Source organism: Argopecten irradians, chromosome 5, assembly GCF_041381155.1.
Source record: "Argopecten irradians isolate NY chromosome 5, Ai_NY, whole genome shotgun sequence".
Taxonomy (NCBI): domain Eukaryota; kingdom Metazoa; phylum Mollusca; class Bivalvia; order Pectinida; family Pectinidae; genus Argopecten; species Argopecten irradians.
Genome location: NC_091138.1, coordinates 27331797 through 27356480, shown reverse-complemented (window position 1 = coordinate 27356480; position 24684 = coordinate 27331797). Strand labels below are relative to the sequence as shown.

The window sequence follows — 24684 nt, the reverse complement described above, 5'->3', positions numbered from 1 at the left end:
TTTTAAATCAATATTACAATATGAAAACGGGCCATACTGCAATAAATTTAATCACAAAAACTAATATTATGACAGTGTCAAACATCTGTGTCATCCGCCGCGTGTTACAGTGGTAATTTTTACGTGTCATGGCATATATCCGCTATCACATGGGTTCAATATCAAATGAAATATTGGCCTTCAAGGAGATGCTAAATTATATCACCATTTCATATATTCTTCATAAAAGCAAATAAAGCAAAGGTAACGTATTGCCTTCAGACCGTTTTATCGCTTTCAATTTACTTCCGAGTACAAAAAACGGAACTGTTAACACGCCAAAGAAGACGCTTATAAAAGTAGTACTTTCTGCTCCTGTTTAGCGCTCAGCATAGAGGGAGTAGGAAAACTGGTTCTCCCCTTGTAAGTATAATGTGTCTGGTAGGGTATGTTGCTTGATGTCTTCCGCAGCTTGATTCAGTGATATAAAAGTATAAAAGGGCAAGGATTCCACTATACCAGAAAACACAACACGAATATACCGCAATCTCTAAAACACACACCCGTTGCTGTTTGTTTGTTGAACTTTACCGTCTCATGAACCTAGCTGGTAATAGGATGTTAATATATCAATGATTCTTATCTTGAACTAAATGAAAGCCACACAGTGTTTTGAACATCTGATTCTAAGCAAACAAACACAGGGGCTCTTATTATTCAGCGGGTTTTTTTTTCAAATATGTATTTGATATTACATATAGGCTTTCATCAAAATTAATAAAGCAATTTTAATCAACGCAGTTGTCGCAACTTAATGTTAACGTCAATTAAAAATGGTACGCTTACTTTCCAAGGCGTCTGGAGTTGTTCCCCATATAATGTGTTAACGATTGTTCACAAGGTAATTCTTGCTTTTATTTGCCTTTGACATATATTGATATATCATATTTCATGTAGATGTAAAAACATTTTGCTGTTTAAAGTTTTAAATAATAGTTTAAACCATCGCGTTCATTTTGAATATAAGTGTTTCATTTAATGCAAGACTAGTGGTTGCCTATTTCTTATGCTTATTACTTTTTCGTATGTTATTCTTTCCAGTTTTCAAAAAAGATATCTTTTTATTTTTTTTTATCAGAGTAGACCATTAATTTGGTTTGTCTCCAACATACTAAAAGAAAAAAACCTCCATGCAGCTGCGCGAAATAATTATACCGTTGGTAGCCTTCGATACAGAAGCCTATACTTATTTTAATTACCCGGCAATTAATTCTAAACTAGTGGTTGATTTGAATTTGTTTGTGATTTGTTTATCTATTTGTATCTGAAATGTTGTGCCATCCCCTTGATTCATTGCTCCCGTTTTATTCGGAAACTCTTTGATTTCACTATGCCATTGTTTTTCGTAGTAAATACAAAGCCGGCTTTGATCTCTAACATATAGCTATCCAGGTACTGTGCCTTTTGACAAGAATGTTAACAATTCCATCAACAAACTTTGCCAATCAACAAATTCCCGAGGAGGCTAAGTATCTTTGAAATAGGAAATAGAAAAGACGTCTTTGAGAAAGTAAAACGACTCATTTTCTCGAGTGCTTTCAGCTGTTTTGCTTGCCAAAGTGTGTCGGCAGGAAGGTTGGGTCCATCTTTTGATTGATGCTGAGACGGTTGGGTGTTCTTAAGTTCTTGGGTTATGGAATATACTAGTACAAAAAGGCCGTTTTGGATAATGCCTTTTGATACTAAATCGTAAAAGAATGAATTTCCCTCGCACGCAAACAAATTTTCCTCATCAACTGCGAACAAAATTCAAATTGTTTAAAAAAAACACCGTCATTGGGCTTTCTCAGTGCACAGCCCTTGGACGAATCAATAAAGAATTATATAGCTTAACATTGAAAGGAAATTATGAAATTAAATCTTATTTCATTTTCGGAATGACAAAGCTTTTATATTGGAGTTCCATTAAGGATTAAGACGCTTGAAGAGTCTTTAAGTAATGAGTTTCTCCAATTACATTGAAAAGGTAGTAGGATAAATAGAAATCCACACATGGTAAGATTTAACAAACAACATACGTAATGCTATGAGTCAAATTGATTCTTCAGAAGGAATCCGAACGTTATTTATAATTGGCCATCTACTTTAAGCAATATCTGTTTTTTTCGCCTGGATATTTTTCATTAGTGTTACTATATGATCAAATAAACGAAAATTGAAAAATAAAAACATGAAAGAACAACCGAAAAAATACTTAAAGCCAAAGCGATTTTTGCAATTAAAGAAACGCGAAAGTACAAACCAGTGCACTTTCGTGACTTGTATCAGTATTGATTTCTGCTTTTAAACCGAAAATGACGCAGTTTGGTGAGACATATGGTCAAACAAAGCTCCCATAACTTCTTATCTCTTATCGTAATTATATTCCAACAAACAAAACTCACTAATTCACGCAAGATTAAAAATGATACATGTTTTTCTTTACTAATCTGAAAAATTACAAACCACTTATATAAATGATCCTGAAAGTCAATAAAAACGTCAAATTAAATCTAAAAAATGTACTGGAGAGAACATGTTGTTGTAGGGTTATATCTCTCCCAGCTAAAGTGGCCTTTTGGCCGTCAGAATTGTTCAACTCCTAACGTATATATAGGCTACGGCAATTTAACATGATATGATTTTGATATCGTTGCTGTATCGCTGAAACATCACCATGGATTCTCGAAAGGGGAATATATGTTTTGCGGTATGTTTATATTTTATCTTCAGTATTATCAAGCTGCTCTCTTTAAAGCCGGAATCAAAACAAAACATAGAGAATTGATGAGATAGCACTACTGGCGCCATTCAGTGCTGAAACCAAAACAGCTACGTTTTCTGCAAGGTCAAGCAGTGCTTATCATGACGATATTTAATGATTAACTTGTCTTTATTGACTTTATTCATGGATATATATCTTTCATGAATTCTTAACTTTTTCTTTATTATATGTGTTTACCTCTATTTCGTTTTTAGCTCGCCTATTCGAAGAATAGGGGGAGCTAATGTTGTCACCCCGGCGTCGGCGTCGGCGTCAGCGTTGGCGTCCCATTTCACGATAAAGTTTTTGAGCAAGTTTCTGTTTCGTCAATTGTTTAAGCTTAAGTCATCATAAATGTTTATGATTTTATTTTCCTAATGTGTATGGATGCTGAACGTGATAATACAACCAATTTGGGGCCCTTTAGGGGTTTTTTGAGTCTGTTAATTTGTCATATTTCCATGTTAAAGTTTTTGAGCAAGTTTCTATTTTGTCAATTGTTTAAGCATAAGTCATCATAAATGTTTATGATTTTATTTTCCTAATGTGTATGGATGCTGAACGTGATAATACAACCAATTTGGGGCCCTTTAGGGGTTTTTTGAGTCTGTCAATTTGTCATATTTCCATGTTTAAATAGTAAATACTTGAACATCAACTTCTTCTGAACAGGCGAGCTTTGCTGTTCTCCAACAGCTCTTGTTAATTAGTTTAGGATATTGCTTAAAACGACTTAGACTTCATCCATGGGGTGTTTAGCTCAAATACGGTATTTGTGTCTCTGGTTAACAATCGTTATAGTTATTTGACACAATAACGTCAAATTGTCATACCAATATAGCTATCATAATGAAAACGAAACGAAATTCGAAGATAGGATTTCAGCAGGCTGTGATGAAGGGAATCCAGCTCTCCCTTAGTGGGGCTCCAACTCTTCATAAAGGTGACCGTTACCCATTCGCACATACCAAATAAAAAAGCGTGACGGTTTTTTTCACTATTGAGTCTTACATCACTTTCATAATGAGGTAAAAACGGTATAAAGCTAGTATATTAATAATCCGAAATAAAAGGCCAAAATAAATTCAAAGTAAAATCAAAATCATTTGATCCTAACATTGTATCGTTAAGTTGAGTAGGTTAGACAGTAACAGTATTCGTCTACTTGTTACTATGTGACTATGATAAGGTCAGTGTACATAGGTATAATAAGGTATCGATTACTTTCCGTTTGAATACCCACACAATTAATGCACTCCCACTTGACCAGTGGTCATTATGGTCTCATTAGATGGAGAAAATTCCGTACAGGTCAGTCGTATCAACTACAAATAGCTCTAACGGCTTGCTCTGCAATTATGGAAGGCGAAATTAAGAATTCATAGGCCGCAGATGAGAGAGACTGCGTGTGTATACATAGCTATTGGAATTAATGAAAAATTAACAGTTATACGAGCATTATAAATGGTTGTGTACTGATAGTATAGACACAAGCTATTCTCTTTGATTATATTTGCACTTTTCCTGTTTGAAAACAATTTGATCTAACACCCTATATCAGTTCTCAATCCTCTGGCGGCGACTGGACAACTAATTCAAATAAATCAATGATCCGGAAAGTGTAGCGGAACAGAATGACCCGTATTGAATGAATCAAATTACTTAAAACAACTTCACAAACAGATCCCGCATATACCTGAATTAGTGTGTATTTACGTGTAAAATAGTCCCAGAAATGTTGTTCTAATCTAATCAGATCACCTATATATAGTACAAATCACAAGCTTTTACAGCGAAAACAAAATGAAAAAGATTGAAAATTCTCAATAAGTATGTTACCTATATGTAAGTGTTCACACCTACAGACATACTTACACACTGAAGACTTGATTACCCATCGGGTGCTAGTCTCCGGAAATCACATCTCACGTATTTTTCCATAAGTTAAAGTGCTTATATTCGATGATTTTATATGTGTTTAGCGATTGCTGACCAGATTATGTATAGAGTTCCTTTCATCAGTGTGTTATCCGAATAAGAAACTTGTATCTATCTCGGATGGCCATCCATCGCTGATATATCCATGTAGGACATTGTCCGGATTAGGTTCTCGTTGATAGCTGTTTCGTTCACCTATGCAGACAGTAATGCATCCTAATTGCTGAAAACCGGAAATTCCAAACGTAGAAACATGTCAAATGAACATTATTCCGGAAGTTATCGTAGCTTCGTATACGACAGCATGAGTCCGAACCGGAATTTCCATGTCATGTGCCATAAGCCAATACAAAGGTAACAATTAGTGACACTAAAACAAAATGTACCTGTACGGAGTCTCGTGTAAGGTTAGAGAATGACTGGAACATGATACAATGGCTAATAATGCAATGTATATTCACATCTGAAAACTTTCTCAGGGGACCACGATAACGCCAGAATCCCAATCACTACTCGAAGTGCTTAGTTAGGTTCATTTCCCTTGAGTTAATCCTATTGATTTTCATGAAATTAAATGCCATTCTTGTTCGTATAATGAGGTATACCTTTAAGTATCGTTATGTGACTAGGCCTGTCCACACAAGAAACCACTGCATCCAAAACTCAACCGCATGACTCTTGGCGATTCAAAGTGTAAGAGAGGGTAGGATGTCATATTTTGATATATGCACCCTTTGGCATTTCTAAGCATGCATGCTCGTTGAAGCTTAATTGTTCCAAGACTATATAAACAACCAATATTGACCATTCAATTGACCAAAGTCTCTGTATACATGCATATGAAATAGCCTGTATTATATATATATAGATAACCTTCTGTAAGTACTACCGCTAAGTGAGCTCTTATAATCTGATAACTGATGTTGTTTGTCGATTGGGTATGTACATCCACATAGCCGGCGGACATCTGAACTGGTCAAGGCATTGCCTATGAACCGAAAAAATAAACATGTATCTAATGTGGCAGAAAATACATCGCCCCAATCTAGTTACCAAACTCTGACCATCACATATTTCATGGTTATAAACACTTCTATAGATAACGTGATAACCTAATGGCCGATTACACTGGTATTCTATGGTATGTTTAATAATTTATCACAGATTTCTGGGGCTATTCGTTCGCTGATACATTGCAGTCTCATGTAATACAGGACAAAATCTGATGGTGTCCAAGCCATGCAGCAATCCTATCTTTCAGTTTCGTCTTTTAATATCTTGCATATGAAGAACTTGAGCAGCGGTGCCTAATTAGTCTTAGACGTACCGACACTTGATCACTGCAGTCTACATCTTTGGGTTACGAGTTCAAAACCCTCAATTTGGTTTTTTTCCTTTATTTTTTTCACCGTCATTGTTACCATGTTGTTATAATTAAGAGATCGGTTGGCGTCCATTACGCGGAATACAATGGTCTTGAGAGATGAAATATCGCTTCATTATTCGTTTAAGCAAGAATAACGATATCTCGATAAAAGAGTTTTAAGATATACCATGAAGTTCAGTCTAGTAATAATATACTCGGTCCATGTAAGTGGTTCACGACAGAATGAAACATTACATGCATTAGGTCTATCGCAACAGCTTAATGGAGCACGCAACATTTTCCACTGTAGGCAGAACCTTTTCATTATTCAAAAGAATTGTTAAATACCATATGGGATTTAGTAAGATAGGATTTTGCACATTAAATGTTCTAAATGGAAATAGTGAAATTAACGTTCATTCTGATATTGATAAACAGTTCGAATGATAGATTTATTTTATGGATTAAGATTATATGATCGACAGAAAATACCGATTATAAAATATTACATTCCCCATTTACATATACAAATGATCTATTTTCATAAACGTCTCTTGCTGTTTAGAGATGTAGGTCACAAACTTTCAATGACGCAAAAGGACGCTATGCCTGCAGAATCAGTTTGAGGTTTTAAGTACAGAGTGTCGATAACTTTTTTACCTACCCACATAATAAAAAATGATTACAAATTTGAGACGCTTTATGTAGACGAAAGCAAAATCAGCATGGCTAGACAGGAATTTAAAAAAAAAATCAATAGTATGAAATTTAACAACAGATGTGAAACAATGGATGATATTATTTACGCCACAGACTGCGGTCAGGATGAATATAATTATATCTAGCTACATACAACAAACTACAGGAAAAAATTTTATCTTCGGAATATCGGCCTTCAGGCAGTAGATATATGCTATATTCTTCCTTATCGGATCATGTGTTGGGGATGTCTTTGGTAATGAAAAGCATAGGAAAAATTTATCTAAAAATGTATCTTCATATCTAAAAGATAGCTCTCTATAAAACCGTAGGGTCGCATGTTATTTACTGTTTTATTGCAGTTTAATATTTTATCTTTCAAAATCTCCATCTTTGATATAAAGCATGTCCATGGTGGCGGAGTGGAAACGATAGCTGATAATCACCCTTTTCCCTCTGTGTAGCGGCAGGAGAAACTTCTTAAGCAACATATATAGTCATATGGACTGAATATTCGACCACCAGTTCGCAATTAAGTTGCTTAACAATGTTTCATTTATACAAAAAATGTTTTGATGCACATACCAAGGAAAGTTTTCAAACCTCAACGTTACTCTTTGAAACCTTGAATTGCCCAAGAAGTTCAGACAATGTCAATGGTATTGAAGTGCATTGTACGAGTGACCGATATATTATTCTGCCAATTACAATAGTTACATGTAGGTGACATCCACTCCCACTTCATGTGTACTTAAATCCAATTGTTCCTCTGTGACCTGGTTAGAGACATCCGAGTAATTCACAAATTGATTTGCTGTCTCTTTTCCATCCACGTTACATTTAGTTCACTCGTAAATCTGTAGCTTATTTTTTTAGGAACCGTATGAACGTAACCTATCCACGAATATTGATAATATCCTATAAAACTGATCGCGAACGTTGTTCTTTTATAGGTCAGGACACTATACTTTAATCCATATTTTTTTTTATCTATTTCAAACAATGAAATTATCTTAATGTAATCCTAGTCGTTTTGGTAAGATATTTTTTAATATCGGAACATGCTCACAGATAATTACGTTCGAAAGCTGCGTCGTATATGCTCTCTGGGTAAGTTTAACAAAATAAGCATTGTTCTATAACATTACCTATAAACTCAGTGACACGTAGAATTATTTTGTGTCAGCAAATTTTGGAAACACTTTCAAAAAACCCTTTTATCACAAATACATGCATCACTTTGGTATTTTACTCCAGATGCTGTATCTGTTGCGCACGTTTCATTTATATATTATAAAAGTGATAATTTACACCATGTGGTGTATTAAAGCAAATAGTTACATATATATTAACGCCAGTATTGTAATGAATGTTAAATCTGTCTACTATACTATAATGTGATCGTGCCCATAGGAGGGTCAATGTCTGGTCACTCCTCGTATCAATATGACGTCATACCAAAGGCTAATACTGACGAGTACGTCAACAACGAATAATCAGAAGACCGGAAGTAAATAATTGAAATTGGTATGTTGTCATGCCAACCATTACTTGCTAGAATGTTAGTCAAATGACATCAACAGCATGTAATATTTTGTTAATGTCATCTAAACATACTCTTAATTACTTCTCTTACTATGTTTTATGTAATCACCATGCTATATTCGTTTATATCATAGAACGAATATATAGACATACTATGAGCAATATTTTTTACTGTTCTGAGATGAAATACTATATATTTTGCTTGGTTAGCGTATAAATTGCATCTATTGAGTAATTCTTTATGAGCAAAAATACTTTAAGTAAAATGTACGCAAGTGAATAAATAAAACAAATGAAAGCGGAAAAAATGATAAATTGAATATTCTACGCTAAGAGCAATTCAACTTGTACAACATTTATAATGAAATAGTTTATGTTGCATCTGCCAGGCTTCCATAAGTAACGAAAGTTATACAGTTATAGAAAAAATACGAGACATTTTAATTATGATTGGTTTAAACTAGGTTCAAATGCATAACATATTTCAAAGTCAGATATTTGGTATTCTGTTCCACAGTCTAGAAGTGCAGTCGGCATTAGTCTTAAGGGTTTTATGCCAATTGATTCTACAATAATACTAAGAAGGAATTTACGATCAGACGAGAATGTGCGGAAATTAGTTCGGTTTAAAATCAGTCACATTTGAACATCACATGGAGCAAACGTGTGGCAGACTAGAATAGTAAGCTCTGAGAACGGATAGCGATTTAAATCGGCTCCATATTAACTGGTCTACGTCTGCCAAAGCCAATACGTCCGAACAAATTACGGAGATGTGACATTCACGAACATCCGAGATTGGCGAGTCTTCCCAGAACAGAACAAACAGAAATTGGATTGGCTTTGATATTCCGTTTTCGCCCTTAAATATTCCGTCACCAAATTTGGGTCAAAGTATTTACTAGCCATATATCCCGAGCATAGACAGAAACAAAAATGTAATGTTAATTGCTTTCCAATAAGATGGCCGTCTATTTCCACGCGCATGTGTAGAAACGGTAAATAGTGACACGGGATGACGTGACATGCTTAAAGCTGTACAAACGGATGTTACACTCCACATCCAATATGACGTGAGTACACGCGTACGTATCCTTTCGATCATGAAAAAATGTCATACAGTCATGTCCTTTGCACCTTGGATTATGACCCGTTTTTTCAAAGAGGACATAATTTATTTCTATAAGTAATTTTGAAATTATGTGAAATTTCAGATAAGAAACGTTGTTATTTCCCCTCAAATTCACAGTTTTCGTGCCGACAAAATAAGCATGTATAGTTTGGAAAGGTGCAAATTAAGCATTTAAAATAAACACTGATGATGCTGATAATTATTTTCTAAGATAAAATTAGTCTTCACTTGCTTGAACTCCAACCATAATAATTGTTTTGTTGTATCTAAGGTTTGTAATTCAGCATTTAGGATGTGATATTGATTCCATTGTTTTCGCAACAAAAGCATGTATGTGTATTCCCGGACCTGCTATAAGGATTGTCTCAGATGTAACTGACAAAAAGCATCCCATTTAGACTCTATCACATTATCATCGCTGGAGTGGTCTCCAGGGTTAAGCTCTAGCCCTGGTCCTTATTAACTATTTACAAACTTACGCCAAAATGGACAATTAACCAACAGCTCCAACTGCCTAGTGTGAACCTTTGGTCACCATATTTATCTCAGAGGTATCATTAGTGTTCAGATGTTAATAACACTTGTCATGGATCTGAACTATACAGCACGAACACATTGATGACAGGCAATCTAGCCGCAAATGATTTTGTTTCTTCTTGTTTTAAGGAAATATGTAATTATAGCCATCCCCTTGAAGTAGAATTATATACAGCACCGTACACACCTGTATCAGGAATCAAACTGTTCTGATAATGAACATTGATAAATGTTTCAATGCACATTACATCGTCTTTTCAGTGGGGAAAACAACATGTGTTCGCAATCTGCATCAACTTCTAAGACAACGTCCTCTTTGAGTTGAAAGAAAATGCATGAAAGATGCAGCAAAAGCACCTGTTTATAAATTACATAAAAGAGTTGCACATGCTGTAGTTGACTGGTTCTATAGGAATGTGTTGTGTGTAAAAACCTAACAAAACATAACACATGCACAAGGAATTTCTTCCTCCAATAAAATAATTTCAAAAATATCTTCAAAATCTTCCGTAGCATTTCAAATTAAACGTCTCTCGTCATCAGTTGAAGAATGAATCGTATTTTTCGTATTGGCTTGTCTATATTTTTAGTGTAGCATTTGCTTGGATAACATACGTGTATGTGATTGTTTACGTATACAGGTACCTCTGATATTTAGGCTTGGAAGTACTCACACCTTCTCTATCGTAGAAAAATGGTTTTTGGTAAAACGACGGTAAGAAAACAGGTTTAGAGTGAAAAAAAAAAGAATTTCGTAATTACAACGTACAATTGGGAAACCTTGATGGGTTTGCCACATGTTGCATTACGTCAATGTGGATATTCTATACTTGTTATAAATTAATTCGGTTTTTTCTTCCTTTTATTTAATAATTCACAAGGGCAATTGTGTTAAATCTTTTACAAATATGTCTACACTTCGGCCTAAACACTAGATGATTTGATATAACAAATTAATATATCATAAAAAGTGTAAATAACGCTTGTTTAGATAGGTTATCAATTGACACGAGAGTTTTAATGAAAGACTTGTCGTATCAACACATAAAGACTCACATAAGAAAAACGTGCCTATGAAGATTATAAAACTATGATGAATGTGTTTTAAATAAATAATTTAAAATCTAACCCGGATACTGTTAAGATATCAAAATCCCAAATCACTATATTGCGATAAAGACCAGGGTTTCTCACGAAATGAGAGTGGAGAAACAAAGTGTGCCACCAAGTACGGAACCGTAAATTGACTTGGCATATGTGTTCATCAACACTCAAAACTAACGTTAGGGTGATGTAACCATTTACTACATTCAAAATTACAGTGTAGAAGAATCAAAGAAGACTTATTTAGTTGGATGTATACTCATGAGAAACTACAACTGTAATTGGACAATAGACTCCCGAGGAAGATTATTTTTCTGATCTTCCGACGCTACTATAACAATATGTTTATATTCCTTGTCCTCCTTTATATAGATCTACACTTTGCATCGCTTGGTCGTTAGGTTAAATTTTCTCGATTCAAATGAGACGTTTCATTAGATTGAAAATTTATGTGATCATCACATAACGAAAAATAAATACCGTCACCGGTTGTCACGTCGGATCTGATAGGCTAACGAATGGTGTAATGATTTCAGCGAGAAAAGAGTCACATAAGATTTTTAGAATTTCACATGATTACATAAACCGAATTATAATTCAGTGTGCTCTAAAGTACACTTGATGTTATATGTAGTTCCATGACATAAAAATATATATTCAAGGTAAAATTTTAAAATTTCTTGTATTCGATGATGTGCGGGTAGGGCGTTAGAATTGTACCTGTTGCCCCTAGTGCAAAGTCGTAAAAGGCGACTAAATTTAGGATCTTATCTTTTCTTTATTCCTAAATTACTTTATTCTTCCTAACGTCTCCCTTGACATCACCTCACTTTTAGCCTTTGGTTGAGTGCTTGTCGCTGTGAGGAAGGCTCGGGGTTCTGTCCCTTGGCCGAGATACACCAAAGTCTAAAAAATGGTAGTTTCTGCTCCTGCTTAGCGCTCAGCATAACGGAAGTGGGACGACTGGTTCGCGCGTTGTCAGTATAATGTGACCTGATGCTTGGTGTCTTCGGCGGCATGCCTTTAGCGTTATAGACTATAAAAAGGGCAATAGTTCCACTATACAAGAAGACACAATATGAATAAACCGCAGTCTCCCAAAACACGCACCTCTCACAACATACACGCAGCACAACTGTAAATAGGACGTTAATAAATCAAACAAACGAACAAACGAATGTTTCAAGATTGTTTTTCCAAGACCTGGTAAGACGAGCAGTTCAGACTAGTACTATGTCTGCATGTTTTGACGCAAGCCATGTAAGAGCTTAGATTTACCAAAAGACAATAAACGCATTTATCACTATTATGGCATATATATAGACGGGAATTGTCTTACATATAACTCTTTGTATTCAGGTATACAGCGTAGCATACACAATAATAATGACCACTATCTAAACTATCTTAATATACCAGAGGTTGCCACCTGCCCAAAGATGACCATTTGGGGTTTATGTTTTTAAAAATACAAATTGTAGTTTGTATGCATAATGGTATGGTTATAAGTAACGATGTGATTAATAATTATCTTGAAAGCGGTAGCGAACAAGGATAAAATTACACAGATAAATGTTTGGCTGGTACATAAGTGAGGTAGATGCACTTAACAAGTCAATTTCTATGACATTACCCCTAAACATCTACTGTATTCCATGTAAGAGCATGGCGTGTGTTTTGTACATTAACATGCCACTTTGGGATTTGGCCTTGAAAGAACAAAGGGTTTGTGCAATGTGATTCCATAACATGACTACAACTGACTGAAATAGGAAGCCCAATAACTATACCTTTATAGGGAGAAACACAAAAGAGACTGTCACCACGCAATGCATTCTGTAACAAACATGATTTGCTAACGAATAAAAAAGGAAATCTTCAGTTTTGAATGTTTCTTTTTCGAAATACAAACATCCCTTACCATATGATGAAGTCAAATGTATCGACAGATTGGTGTTTGTTGTTTTCGGTAGGCGCATTGACATTGCAAAACAATGGACAGAATTATTTAATATAAAAGGATATAGTATAGACATTGTAAAAGGTATCTTAATAATAGCAGCATAATCCAGAGAATCATCATGCCAACATCATATATCTGTCATAAAGCGTACTATATAGATAAGTTGCGAGAAAAAATCCTTATTATACATGGCCTCAGTGAACTTCAGACAGGGCAAGCTGGTTGTTTGTTGGGTCCTTATTATAAAACGTTAGTTTAAAAAGATATTACAATACAAACCATTACGACACTATACAATACACTTTTTTCATTGTATATCTAGCATTGGCCCTACCTTGTGATAAAATTCGCCTTAGTTAAAACGACTGAATATTGTAGCAAATAGAGACTTCCTCCAAAATATTCTTCTGTCATGCAAATTATACGGTCAGGACAAAGAGGCTGAAACCAAGTGGAATATTACGCGTTATGTAGTCATTTTCGTCGAGATGATGTTTGTGATAATTTCTATGGGTCAGGTAAGAGGTCACGGAAATATGGTCTTCCACTTTGAAAAGATAAGACTGGGAAAATACATGTATTATAAACAGAACACTGTTTTATCAGTGTGCCTAGTAACCGATTTGTAACGCTGACACGTAGCGAGATTACAAAAAATACAGTTATACAAAAAACATACATCCGTATGAGTATACATGGCATCATGCATTCAATGTGTATTAAAGCAAAAAGGAAACGTAAAAAATGCCAGTCTTATCGGCGTAAATTGATCTATTATATACTTACGGAACGTAAATATCCGGCCATTAACTATGTTAGGAATGGTTTCGAAAATCGTTTTTCGTGATTCTTAGCAAAAACATTCTTAACCGAACCCGGAAGTAATTGATACTGACCTATATCAAAAATTTAAGAATAACAATATACAATGAAAGCCAAGCTGCATGAAAAGATATATTTTAGATATATTTTAAGATTTTTATTTTTTATTTTTTCAAGACAATTATATTAATAAATCTGGGGGAAAAATAACTGCAAAAACTGTGAACCAGTACTTTATGGAATAATATGGAAACAAACAGCTCATAAGAAAAGAATTACGATCGACCATACGAGACCTCAAACTCACATTATATGGAAGCTGTGAGACTTAAGTTTCTATCTAACGAGTATGTAAACGTCTGTCTTATATTTTGGTATGAATTTAATTATCAGTGACAACATAATAAAGTATTATTTCTTGAAGTTAATTATGTTTATAGATACGTTTTATTTTTGTCTCTGGGTGTATATAATTAAGCGCCCTTATTTTATCTCTGTTTCAAACCTATAAATAGTATTTAATGTTAGCAAGGTAGCATGTAGGAATTTGGCGCTCTACCGGAATCTATGTAAAACTCAAGTCTACAATGCTGATGTAACTTTTGCGCAATCCATTTGTTGTGTGTCCTTATAGCCATAAAGTATGCTTAAACTGGTAACAAAATAACCCTTCAGCCCACTCATGATTAACTCGTGAAGATAGAAGTTTGTAATCGGTGAAAATGATTTTAACATCAAAGCTTTAAGTGTTAGCGTTATATCACCTGTTTTATGGTTTCCATTCAGGTCGACATGGCCTAGGGTAACGCACCATCGCAACACAGCCGCTTGTGCAAACTAAACCCGGCAATAAATCCCAAAGAATAATTACTTTGTCAATTGTTTTGGTATGTAAGCTATCTCACATCAGACTCATTGGTTCTCGTTTCGAAAGAAGAAAATGTAGATGGTCGTACAGAGTAATATACTGTAGGAATACTGGCGCACACTCTTATTAATGTTGTTTTAGACTGCTAGGGTATAAAATACATATAGCACTTGGTACTGATGATTTACACACAGCTAATAGTCAGGTTGGCCTTCTTTCTAGAGAAGAATGCTGATAATTGCTTGTTTATTTGTTTATAGTTTTAGGGTGTTTTTTCTTCGCTATTTTATGTTTGTTTGCGAACACCCCAAAGCCTACAATGCTAATATATCTATATATGCTAAGTTAGATAGATATTCCAGGGCTCATTCTAATTATCAGGTTTTTAGAAAACTATCGCCTTATGGCAATGCAAGTTGATGAAATCTGGGCGAAATCAATATTAATGATTTTCAAAAAAAGAAATATTCATCCCTTTGTAATGTACCCGGCAAGGTAGACTTGTGTCATGCAGATAATTCTTATCGAACTCTCCTGATTTCATATTTACAGTTTTGACGTCTATGGAGCAGAAATCGTCCACACCTCCGGAACACTTGACACTTACATCTTTTTTCGACAGTTTAGAATTTGTTACATTTTAGGTTTCCGGAATGTTTTGTCCATCAACTTCTTGCTGTTTACAATGTACCTGTCAATTGAACGTGAATCAAATGCTGTCATCTAAAAGAGCAACAAACGAAAACCTTTCATACCGTAACAAAAACCTTGATAACTGTTCTAAAAAGACGAATTAATATCAAAATAACATTGATAAAAAATAAACCATCATATTAAATAAATCCATATACAGAATCCCAATGGTATGACTAGACACTAATTATATGTCTTTGATGAAATTCGACGTCGCGTTTTTCTTGCTGAAGAAATATTTACTTCAGAGCCACGTAATGTTGATTAAATTTTCATATTGGGTACACACTGATAATGAAAAGATCATTAATTAACCTTACAATGTGGAGTTGATCTTTATCTTATCTTTTGGCCTTTTCCTAATTAACTCGGATTTTAAAAAATTTAAAAAAATGTGCTGTGAATCTAGAAGGCTACCAACAATATACAATAACGTATGTGTCATCAGAGTGTTCAAATGCCAGGGGATAGAACCTAATTATAGCCCGAAGTCACAACAACATAAACAGGTTAATTTGACCTTGTATCTGTGGTAACGTAATCGATCCTCTGTGTACATGTTTAACGAAAGTCACAGTTACACTGTATACTGTATGTATCCCTTGATAGATGTTCTGAACGATGGATTCGCCATTCAGGATACAGGACAGCGAGATTTGAGGACAACCTATATATGCGCAACCTCCTCTGGTTTTATGATAGGTAACCGATCATAATCGGTTTCCCCACTATTTATCAACAGTGATTCAGGATATTTTTAACTGTGATATTTTTATCTAATTACACAGTTATGTCAGTCTTAATTTTGATACTAGTTTACAGGACTCAACTATGTCACTGGGCACCATAACGTGATCAACATTTGAGAAATTATAATTCTTACAGCTTTAATGTTAGACATGTAAGAGATGTCTAAATAAATGTTGGTAGTATTGTCACAAATAATGAATATAATTTACGGTATTTGTACGAATAGACAGGTTAAAAACCTCCTTTCACATACATATTTTTATTATTATTATACGGTGTAATCGGTAATTATAAACTAAAACAATGCATTTATCTCTATCGAGACATTTATAGAACATCAGAAAAGCTTCTTTACATTCTCTTTGACCTGTTATGTTACTGATGTTCATAGAGCACCATTCATTTTTTCAACGTTTTGTTTTAATGATTACTAATAATCATTTCACCGAAACTTGTGGATTCAGTAGACTTAAATGAATATCAACACGTCGAAGTTTCCACCATGATATGACTATAATGGCATCACAGTATCCGTGAAAATCCGTGAAAAACAAGAGACAAAGAGGTTAGAGTTCAATATCATGGGACAGTGTATGTCTTCGTGATTTAGTAAGTGATATTCTGGGTCTCCTCTACTAGGGTAAAATGTAGCATTGTAGACTAGACAAGAATCTCCGCTCCAGAAGAAAACAATGCAATATACCAGTCTACCCAACACCACATGGACTTCACCCTAATGGCCACATGACCACACACACATGCATGGTACATACAGGAGCGGCAGTCCACGTATGACGTTAATAGGACAAGCATATCATGTTTAAAAAATGCGCCTCCTTCACTCAATGTTTAAACAAATAACTTGAGCACTATAATGCAGCTGAAGAATTTATACACAAGAAAAATATGACATTTCAAATATTTCGTAGTCAATGAGCTCACCTAAAAACCTTTTTGTAATTAGTGCCACATTTTCATCTTTTGTTAATTGGTTGTGTATAAACGCGAGAGAGTGTAGAAGTGCTGTTTCATTGACCTTTAAAACTTTTCATAGCATCCATGCTGAAGAACCTTCAAACAATGAATGCTAAAAATGGCTTTAAGCCATATGATTATATTCCAATATGGCATACTCTTTGAAATATCAATGTGATTTAATTCTAAAAGATTGAAAACGATAGTGATGTTAAAACTATCAAATACTGTTGTGATGATAACTGCGTTTAGATAACATAGGAGATATACTATTCTGAAGTTTGATTCGCTCGGATCCATATCATTTGCTACAGATAACGGGTAAATGGTTCCAAGGGTATCATGATTCAATCCAATAGTTTTACAATATATATCTAACGTGACGCAACCCAAATTGGAACACTTTTTGAAGATAATTGTGATAAATTTTCTTACTTGTGGTTGAATCCAGATTTTTTTTCTTAACATTCCACAAATAGATGCTTTTATTATTAATTCATGATTTTTTTACTTGTCAGCAGTGCATATATTTATAATTACAGAGCTTGGAAGCATGCCCGGTCCAGCCCTGTGTTTTTGCAGGTTTGAGTACCCAAAATGGAACACCTCCTAAATAAAGTTTGATTAATAAATGCCCAGGCGTGATAAAAAATGTTCGAATTCATTTAAAGAAAGTTCAAACATTTCTTAGTTTATTCAAGTCACATGTCTTTCAAAAATATTCCATTTAGGATTTATATTTCTTATTTTAAAGGGACAATTCGGTCTAAGAGTAGATTAAAACTTGCACATATTTCGGAAACAAACCAGTTCTAATGGAAATCAGATTAGTTGGTTTTATTGTGATATGCCAGAAAAGCCCAATGTAGTCAACTGTATGTGAAATGTTCAATCGCCATTACACATAGCCTTGTATGCCGAACCCAGACCCTTGCCTGTGTAATAAAATTTTTGTTAGTCTATAACTACTTGAAACGCTCTTACAGTTGTGTTAACATTATTAGATGCATGTTTTTGTCTAAAAATAATTTCATCAACTCCTCAGTGGTTATGTATTGCATTTGTTTAACGTGCGTGACTTTCACTCGGGTAAGGGTACAGCGTTCATGTTGTACCTGCTTAATCGTATTGATCAACGATTTGTAATTTCAATGGTATTAATCAAAATACTTAACAATGTTGTGGAATTTGTCAATATTTCTTGTCATATATTTCATAAGGAATGTAGAACAATACATTTATGTCATATTTTGCTTCTTGGTTATATTACGAATTAACCTCACTGAGTTGTCCCTTTAAAATATATGGTGTTTTTAGGGTTGTCGCACGACGTCGTTTCCCTGAGTTTTTCAAAATTTCATTATTTTCATTTTTAAATACAGATAATAAGCAAATGGAAGGAAAATGACATATTAAAATTGTCACAGTTATTAGTCAGCACCTTAATTTTTGTTCAGGACAGTTATCGTTAGTTTAGATTGTAAACTGAAAATTCTGTATCACATATTTTAAAAGTGTTTCATTTTGGGTAGCGTTCCTAATTGGGTAGCGTCACGTTATGTCCTGCATTGATGTTTTTGGAATGGTATTGTAAAAATCTACACATATACATACAATTACCCACAGCAATTGGGTATAGGACTTTTCCCTTCCACTCCTTGGCTCACATGGTCTGTTACTAGTCCGAGAAGAGCAACTCGTACGCGTGATGCATAGTAAGTGATATATCTGGGCCTCCAATGATACCAGTGTTCTCCTCCAAGAAGTTAACACTATAGAGAAGGAAATAATTCCCGTTGTTATTAAAGGACAACATACCACAGTCTCCCAAAAAACTGCACGAACGTGTCGAACATTTACAATTGTACACGACTCATACAAGAGAGGCAGTTCATTAATGATCTCAGATGTCCATAGGATTTGGAACAATGTACACACAAACCAAAATTTTGGAGTGATGTTCCTCTAGTCACATACATGATGCAGTCAAACTATCACGTTTTTCAAACGAATAGCAAAGCATGAGTAATTTATAAATGTGTACACTAGCTGGTTCTAGGCACAGAAACTTCATAATACCAAAATGCAGAGAATGGCATGTACATTGTATATGATAGATAATAAAACTTCATTATATGTACTATAAACATTATCACGTGACAGAAACATTGCAGGTTCTGCCCTACTAATTACACAAGTAAATAAAACGTAATTACGGATAGCAGAGGTGGCTCGAGATCGCAATTAACTGTTGCAATAAAACAAACAAAAGGTTCGGGGTTTTGTTTTATTTTAACTACCTTGGTACACTTAATTTAGAGGTGAAAGTTGCGTATTTTTTATATTATAGTAAAAGTAGAAGGAACGTGAAAATAAATAAGTAAACACATGCGTGTCTAGATCAAATTAGGAGACAAACATAAACATCAACGGTGAAAAGATGTGGAAAAGTAAAGTGAGAGGAGTGGAAGGAAGAGAGTACAATTGATGTTTCAGAAATTTGTATTTTGAGGATACAGGAAGGGTGCTGCTATAGGACCTAAATGTTAAAAGTGTTTAAATAGTTTAATCAATTGTTGTGACTTGACTTATAAAATTGACTATGAAACACACAACGTATTTCACTGCAAACTCATATCATATTGTAATAGTAAAAAAGATGAAAAAGAAAATGACCAAAATCTGTAAATTCCACATTATAACATTTGGATACGTGCAGTAATATTATCATTGTTGTCAAGATACGGTATTCACCATGTAAACAATGTATAGCTATATATGCACATATACGTCACGAATAATATACAAGGAAATTATATCGTACTAGGTATCGAGATGTTATTGACAAGGTCCAGAGATGAGATAAAGACAGATGAATGACCGAACCAATACACAATTTTCATCAGTTATATCCAGCATTATGGATATGACAAGTTGTTTACAGCATTTATCATGTCTATTGTTAATTCAACAATGGAACGCTCCACAAAATATCGAATGTTAGTGCGGGGTTAAATATCGCGTGTAAAGTGTATAGAAAGTGTCACCAACACAGATACCATATCCCAATAAAGTGGGTGATGATGGTATATAGGAAAGGTTATGTCCTCAAGTACTCTTTATCCATCCAAGTCGTGTCTGAGAACATGTTCTAGTGGTACTTCAGTCTCAGGTTTGATTGACATCATTCACAGATGGAGATTATTGCGTGACCACGACCAATATGTTTTACACGTGTAATTGTGGAGTTGGTGGTGTCTAGGGACCATGAGGGTATCGAGATAGATGAAATAATGGGAAGGAAAGCAGAAAAGGGTGAAGTGGACAGGGGATATGAGAAAGAAAGGAAAACGAATAAAATTATAAAGTCGGGAAGGACGGAGAGGGAAAGAAGAAGAGAACAAGCTAAGAAGGAAGACGATGACGAGGAAGAAGAGCACTAAGCAGGAGTAGAAACTACCGCTTTTGTAGTCTATGGTGTGTCTCGGTCAGGGGACAGAACCCAGAGCCTACCTCACGGGGACAAGGCCTAATAAAGCGAGGTGGTGTCAAGGGAGACGTCAGGAACAAGAATGTTAGTTAGGAAGAAAAGAGAATATCCTTAATTTAGTCGCCTTATACGATCATGCAATAGGGACAGCAGGTACAATTCTTGTGCCCTACACGGACGGGGAAGAAATTGGAGAAAAAGAGAGAAAAAGAAAGAATGCTGGCGAGGAGAACAAGAAAGGTCAGGGCGAGGACAATGAAGGGGATAAGGAATGAGGGTTGTAGGAAGAGGTCGAGGAAGAAAAGGCGAGTAGAACAGGGACGAAACCGATGACTGAGAAGAGAGCGACTATTAATTATAAGAAACCGTTCATATAAATATGCATTCGAAGTAAACATTGAAAGTCAATCACAGTTTCGTTTATATTCATATTACATACCCACTAAAGTGCTATTTGTAAGTTTTATCGTAATCACAGATCTGTGTTATTGTAACGTCACAGCTGGACTAACACTTCATACAAACATCCACACGCAAATTAAACATTGTCAAACATGTCATACTTAGATAGGTCAACATAGATTAATACACAATTACTCCAAAATGCTACTGGATCACAGTCGTATATCAACTATCATACTATCATTATGATACGTTGGCCATAGTGGTGAGGGCCGGGGTGTACGCTAGTTGAAGGAATAAAACCTGTTTTGCTTTTGTTTATTCTGGCTTAATAACATACGAAAACACTTTGTGTTAGTACAAGTGATACTTCGACTTCCAATGTCCAAATATGAGGTGTACAATTTTATAATATCAGAAGAAAATTACTCTTGCCATTACTTCAGTTGACAAATAACATAAAAAAAAATACCCAGACGCATAGCTTAAGCTTACATATACATTTTAAACACTTTAATATAGGGCACGGTTAGGGTGTAAATATATTTTTGCAAGCTATTTATGATTCTAACTACATATACTTTTCATATTTTAAGTTATATTTTCATGTCACGCCTAAAATCATCCTGTACGACATTCGAATGGCAGAGAAAAATAAGCGTTCTTTAATAAATTAAAAACCATGATAAACGCTTTGCATGTATACACAATGTATGGCGCTTTGCATGTATACACAATGTATGGCGCTTTGCATGTATACACAATGTATGGCGCTTTGCATGTATACGCAATGTATGGCGCTTTGCATGTATACACAATGAATGGTGAAATTATGAAATTTTCTATCGCCATCCGAAAAGTTTTACTTGCGGCAAATATCCATCGAGTTTCATTGGTGCTTGGCCGTTCTGATACAGCCATATGCTAATACTTGCTTTTTTTAAAATTAAAACTTAAGGCATTAAAGATACCATTATTGCTTGGACGATATGCAGTGTATTGGAATCATATTTTTTTTAAAATTAATCTTGACCCAGTCGGTATTTCAAATATCTACGGTGTGCGCCAAGGCTATACTATCGACACATTGCTTTCAACTCTGTAATTAGGGAGACAAGTGTAAAATCCAAGCTTTTGCTCCCTTTCACAAATGTCCAGTTAAGCCTTTTACAACGAGTACATCATCATGATTATACATAACTCTGTCCCATATAACATTCTGTGTCATGCTCTTAGGCATAAAATTCGTAGAGGGCCAAAGGTCAATTCATGCTAATGCATTTCCAACAAATGGTAATGCATGTAGATCGAACACTGACACGGGAACATGTCATAGACCCATTATTGTAATTTCATTGAACAACGATGAATGCATGGTCCGAAGTGTGGCCTTGTGTTTGTACCACATACATTGGGTCAAAGAACCAATGTCAAATGTATGTACGGGGTGTATACTCATTAGTAGGATCAGAGTTAACTCTTTAACTTACAAGTCACTAAAATGAAATAGATTACTAGCAAAAGGATTACAAGTGAATCATTCAATCCCGATTCAACGTCACAAAAACAGTAAGAAAACAAATGCCCCAAACATTTCTTCTTAATTACGCAACATTTGAACACTTACAACTTGTATTATCGCCTTTTGATTGCATACGTCCTTCAAGGTAGTGAGCAAAGTTTAAAGATGAAAGTTGTGCATGAACTACTCAAATATCTACAAGATAAGTGGAATTTCTTTAAATTGGTATTTAGTGCTACTATATGAAACGCGTCACACTAACTTTATAAGCTAGAGACTTCTCTCATTTGGCACAAGATCCAATAGTCCCACGCATCATTAACTAAATGAGGAGTAGTAATATTACATCAAAAGAAAACATTCTTCATTTCCTGCTGGTAATCTTAACTTTAGTATTTCTACGCGGTAGGTTGAATTTAGGGCATAAAATAGAGATGTGAAAGCAATCCATTTAAATCGATATCAGTTTTCCCAAAAACATCAGCTACTGTCATTGTTCTCTCTTTTTTCTGAAATTTCTGTATGATGAGCGACGCAGGCGAAATAAGATCTACTGTTTATTGTTTGTTCGTAATTACAGTTATCACGACATCGATGTAACTAGAGTCACTTTACTACCTATCGCTACAACATAGCTTTTAGTTTGGGCTTGTCATTCATTTTAATCATAATACATTGTATACCGACTTTGAAGTTGTAAGGTACTGATCATGGATTGGTGGTTTTTCACCTGTTACTCCGACTTCCCTCCACCTCCAAAACTCAGCACATCCTAAAAATAATCGTAGCTGTTCGAAGGTCGGGAAATAATTTAAAAACCACCGCTGACAAAACCAATTAATATTACTTCTGTGTGCATGTAAGTAAGTCGTAAAAATTATCTTTGTTTTATAGAGGAAAGAAAAGAACAGAAAAAAACCTGATATACATACAATGATATACGGTCAGCACTTCGCAAAATCCGCATATTTACAAGAGCGTGCCATGGCTACTTATTTTATTTCTCACAAAATTCAGCAAGTTTTGAAGATATTAACGCGTTGCATTATGAACATCATCTCCTTCTTTAAATGATATCATTATCTTTTTCATACTCCATGAGATATATAGATAGCTTCACAGCCGGCCTAGTTGTAAAAGAAATAAGTTGTCGGTGTAATGGGAAGATAAACACTTACAAATTAGCTCTATTAATTTGGTAACGCCCATATCTGATATTCGTTGCGTATCTTTTTTAATTTATTTTTAGCTTTTAATTGATGTCATACATATATTGCTATCTAATCAAATTCTAAAAAATAGATAAAATTAAAAACTACCTACCGTTAATCAACCAGTCTGTTTGATACCTCCAGTCCGCTCGTGGTGTGAACTGTGTTCCATTCCGCTTGTATTCACTCAGTGAATATAACAGTTAGGGTAAATATTGTTATTTAGGATATACTTCATTCTCTAGTTAGCGGACAGCATTACAGAGTAGTTATATTACATATTGTACGAGGACACGTGTTTAAATACAATCTGTCTGACCAGTATGGTACAATGAATCCATTAGCAGTTGGTCCACTGGTGAATATCAAAATTGTAAAACGCAACATGAATTAAGTTTCCACGAGTTGTCGCTCTTCGCCTTAATTTCTACGTGTAAAAATTAACAGATAAAGGCGCCTTGGTCCTGCATTGTACGTGTACATCTGTTATCCAGTGGTCGGATTCACACGTGACCAAAGTTATATGTACCGTAACTAAGCAAAAATTTTGACTTGTTATTTTTATTCAGCTATCTATTGAAAACCATCATATTTGATGAATAAATCTTTGAAAATCATTCACATGAACAAACAAACATGTTTGATGCCTTATCAACGTTATAACACAGAATGTATACGCAGAAAAATTCTTGTTTCAATGCCTTATGTGTTTAGTTGGAAATATATCTGCAGAAATTACTAATAACACTGTAAAAATTTGAAATGGAATTGTAGACCACAACATAGCTTCATGGTCTGACCATGTTTTCAATGCACTGCATATGTAAATATAATCATTTTTGGCAGTACTACCAAAAATCGTTTTCAGCTCTTATTTGTCCTTGT

The 24684-nt window shown here is 34.8% G+C and overlaps 1 protein-coding gene across 2 annotated transcripts in view; it reads right to left on the bottom strand.

Annotated features, from left to right (window-relative positions):
• The window catches only part of LOC138323395 (guanylate cyclase 32E-like), a 77030-nt gene extending 52981 nt beyond the window's left edge, over window positions 1-24049 (bottom strand). Inside the window, exon 1 of one of the 2 annotated variants that reach the window (XM_069267984.1) lies at window positions 23912-24049. The gene's annotated coding sequence lies outside the window, so the exon portion shown is untranslated. Of the gene's footprint in view, window positions 1-4657; window positions 4929-23911 lie in introns of those variants that run through there. The other variant, XM_069267986.1, reaches the window with a different exon arrangement.
• Between the last annotated feature and the right edge of the window lie 635 nt (window positions 24050-24684).